The 4,475-nt window shown below is 43.9% G+C and overlaps 1 pseudogene; it reads right to left on the minus strand.

Moving 5' to 3' along the window:
• Window positions 1-2,334: 2,334 nt before the first annotated feature.
• On the minus strand, window positions 2,335-3,129 carry LOC146168144 (uncharacterized; annotated as a pseudogene).
• Window positions 3,130-4,475: the final 1,346 nt, after the last annotated feature.

Genomic DNA, 4,475 nt, shown 5'->3' on the forward strand with positions numbered 1-4,475 from the left:
GTCTTTTTTGGAAAGCTCATCGTCCAAGCTGTTTCCTGCATAGATCCCTCTGCATGATCTTTGCCACCACAAGCACGGGCGCTACAAAGCCAAGAGGGTCATATAACGAACTTACACTGACAGGATTTCTCTTCTATTAAACGCCTTAGGTTGCTTCACATCGACATTGAAACCGAACGCGTCGGGACCAACGTTCCAATGGACTCCGAGGACTCTTTCGCACGAACCACCCAGGTTCAGCTCCTTCGCAGATTTCGCTCGTTCACTTTCATTGATAAACTCGATGACTCGCCGGCTGTTACTAAGCCATTTCGTCAATCGAAACCAGGGAGTCGAACCGGAACCGAACCGGAACTTTATAAACCGGTTTTGGGCCAATTTTTCGTGAACCGTAACCGAACCTGAACCGTTTTTGCAAAACTTTAAGGAGCTGAACCGGAACTGAACCGCATATTTTTAAAGAACCTGAACCTTAACCGAACCCGAACCTGTCAAAAAAGCGGTTCACTCCAGCATGACGTCACAACTCGTATTTTACATAGTTGAGTTATACAATCGTCGAGATTTTTATGAAAAAAATTAACATTTTGTAAATAAAACGTTGCTTTCAATTTAAACTTTAATAATGGACTACTTGTTTTTAATAGGTCACGAAACTTAGATTTATTACGAGTTACAATTTAATAATTATTCTCTATATTTGATGACCAGCATTTTTAGGTTGAACGGAACTATTATTGTATCCGAACCGGAACTTTATAAACCGGTTTTGAAAATAAATATAGTCGAACCGGAGCTGAACCGGCACTTTTTAATTGCTCCGAACCGAAACCGGAACTGAACCGGATTCCGAAAAAATCTTTAAACCCGAACCGAACCTGAACCGGAAAAGTCAAACGGTTCGACTCCATGATCGAAACCCCTTCTCCTCGAGAAGTGTGCGAATGCTTTGCACCATCAGAATAGCCTTCGCTTCTGTTCGCACGGACTTTAGACAGTCGTCGACATAGAAATTTTATTTATTTTCTGTTTCGACTTCCTTCGGAAATTCATTTCGCAGGCCCTCGGCGGCTTGCTTTAAGCAAAAGCTCACGCACGAGAGTGAGGAAGCAGCCCCAAACAAGTGTAGGCCTACTACCATCATGTGAGCAGTAGGCTTCTTCGAAATGTCACCCCCCGGCCACCATAAAAACCGAAGTGCGTGGCAACATGTCGGTTTCACACGTATCTGATGGAACATAGGCTCAGCGTCCGCCACGAGAGCGACCCCTTCCATCCAAAATCTTGAAAGAACGCCGACTGACGAGTTAGTTAGGTCAGGTTCTTGGCGTAGAGCTTCGTTCAGCGACTGTCCACGATACTTGGCGGCACAGTCGAATACCACACGTACTTTATCAGGCTTGTGTGGATTTGTAACAGGGTGATGCGGTAAGTACCACATAACGTCTTCATCGTGTTCCTCTTCAGGGTTCGCCTCGGCATAGCCTTTAGCTATGTAGCCCTCAACGGTATCGGTGTAAGCGCGGCGCAACGCGTCATTACGAACAAAGCGGCGTTCCAATGAGCTTAAACGATTAAGAGCCATGACACGGTTGTTACGCAACGGCTGTCCATCTGGACGCCACGGCAACGGCAGCATGTAATGTCCTTGTTCGAACTTTACTTCTCTCGTCATTTGATCCAAAACATAGCGATCCTCCCGTGACACCGGCATCTCGGTGCAGTTGGGGTCACGGAAGTCGGTCTTCCAGAGTCGTTCCAACTTCTCCTGCAGCAAGTCATCCGCCACACGAGTTAAGTTAACACAGAACGAATCACTAGATCGTATTCCGATGGGTCCTGCCAATGCCCAGCCCAGCGGAACTTTAAAATCAATGGGTTGCTTACACTTGGGAATGACAGATCCTTGATCAGGGAATGACAGATCCTTGGCAGTCTGTCCAACTCTTCTCTTCTTGGAAATTTGTTAGCCGTGATTGGCAGACAGTCAACAGCAAACACTTCGGGAAGTACCACCGTCGCAGCACCGTCAAGCGCGTCTACGGACAAGCTCACTCTTTTATTGTCTCTCCGGCGGCTGTCTCCATTTACCGTCTTAATCGTCATACTGCTATAGGCTCTCCCTGTAATCCAAGCTTATCCGTCAGCTTCTTTTCACACAAAGTGACACCTAAACCAGTATCCAAAACGGTGTATGTGTTCACTGCTTTGCCATTGATACTGACCCGCACCGCAGCCATCATCAAATTTACGGCCTGGCGACCAGATGAAGCATGACAATCTTCTTCTCTCGCCAACACGACCGAGCATACTGTACGTTCCGGCGCTGGACATTTAATAGGAGGATGGTCCTCTTTTCTCGTTTCTGGAGGGTGTAAGCAGGTCGTAATGAGCTCCGTTACAGTCCTTCACGGAACATGCCTTTGGGCTATATAACTTAACAGCGAAATGTCCGTATCGAAAGCAGTTGTCGCACAACCTGCTGCGTCGGACAACGCGCACGCGGTCATTGTACGACCGCCGACCGGATTTGAATTCTTCGCACTCTGTAAGACTATGATTTTTTGATAAGCAGGGGCACAGTCGGTTCGTGGGAAGCTTGGAGGATCCAGCGCGAGCCTCGGCTACAGGCTTTCTCTCCGTCACAATAGCGTGACTTGAGACCATTATTACCTTTACCTTTGACTTTCTTGGCTTCACTCCGATTCTCGTCCAGCATCCGACTAAAGAGTGAGTTCGCGATTCGGTCTTCAGTTTCCACGAAGTCAACGAGATGCTGAAACAAAGGTTCACGACCAGTTTGCTTTACAATCTCGTCAACCCGACGCTTCCAAGCTTCCTGCATCTTGAACGGAAGGCGGCTTGCAACAGCAATCAGCGTAGGATATAGTTGTTCATTTCTGAATGCTCATCAATGTCTGAAAGAGTGAGTGAACAGTCGCGCAGCGATTGCGCTAATTCGCTTAGTCCAGCGACATCATTCGGACGTAACTCCGGACCATGAAATACGCACCTTACACATGCATGCGCAATAATATGCGACTTGCCGTATTGGTCATATAGCACAGTGCTGATAAGCAGGGCTACAATTATAGAAAATCCGTAGTCTTTCAAATAAAAACATTTCATCAGTCATTTAATGAGAGCGTCGCTGTTGAATTTTTTCAGTCAATTGTGTGAACCGAGGCAGTACCCTTGTTTTGAGTGCTCCTATCATAAGCGGATAAACATCCTTGATAGATTTTTTGTTTGCTTCAGTTTCAACAAGAGCAGAATCTTTGCTCGCAAAGGTATGTCATGCCTGTCATGGGCATGCTGTTTGAATAAATTAGGTTCTTCGGCAGTCATGGCATAGATTAAGGCAGTGGTCTCCAACCTGTGGGTCGCGACCCCAAGTGAGGTCGCCTAAAATTGTTGTGGGGTCGCCATAACTCACCGTATTCGTAATGTTTTAGTACAATTTATGTATTCAGTTTTATTTACAATGAGGTCCCATTAATAAACGTGACTAAGTGCATCTTCTACATAAAAATTGCTGTTTTAGCTCTTAAGAGCTGCTATATCAGTTAACGTACATTTGACAAAATTTGTGTTTTTTGATTTAGCGCAGCAAAGGTCGCACCTTTTCTAAAACCACACCAAGCTACATGTACAAAAGTGTGTCAAACGTAGACAGTATAGACGGAGATGTTTAAAATCGTCCCTCATTTGTAACATCATAACAAATGCTGTTGATTTCTACTAAAACATCCGCGTTTGCTGAGGTTGCATTTCACAGGCCAAATTAGAAAGCATATGGAATTACAACACAAACAGGCGAAGAGGCTTATCTCTAAAAACATTTTTTACTTGTCATTATGAATACATTCCCCGGCGAAGTAGGTTCCCGTTCTGCTGCATTCTAGCACTTATTTTAACATTGCCTATAATTGTCTCCAAAATGGGGTCGCAATGTAAACTATGATTACATCTTATTTAAATTGGAGTCGCTTATTTAAAAGATTGGAGACCACTGAATTAAGATAACGTGTCTGCGAGCAGTTTTGAAAGTTCCGATACACTTTTTGAAATTTCAGTGCTGGTTATACATGTGATTGCCTAATTTTGTCACTGGGTACGGCTTAACTGGCCAAGTTAGTTTATTGTTCATCTTTTTAGTCCAATGATTAAGGCTTTTTAACAACTCATAGACTCATTATTACAGTCTATAAAAGTAACAAAAAATTTAATCTTAAAAATGGCATGTCCCAAAAGAAGAGAAAGTACCAGAAAAATTATTTTAATTTTGGATTTACATATCTTATTGAGAATGGTCTTTAAGTTCCACAGTGTGTCTTGTGCGTGGAAACATTTTTAAACAGTACCATGAAACCGGCTCCTTTAAAAAGGCACCTAGCAAATTCTCATCCAATTATGATGAGCCAAAACTGGCGTTTTTTAGTCAAAATTGTCCAGTCTGAAATGAAAAAAATAGA

The sequence above is a fragment of the Ascidiella aspersa genome, chromosome 1 (genome assembly GCF_963924565.1).
Source record: "Ascidiella aspersa chromosome 1, kaAscAspe10.2, whole genome shotgun sequence".
NCBI lineage: Eukaryota > Metazoa > Chordata > Ascidiacea > Phlebobranchia > Ascidiidae > Ascidiella > Ascidiella aspersa.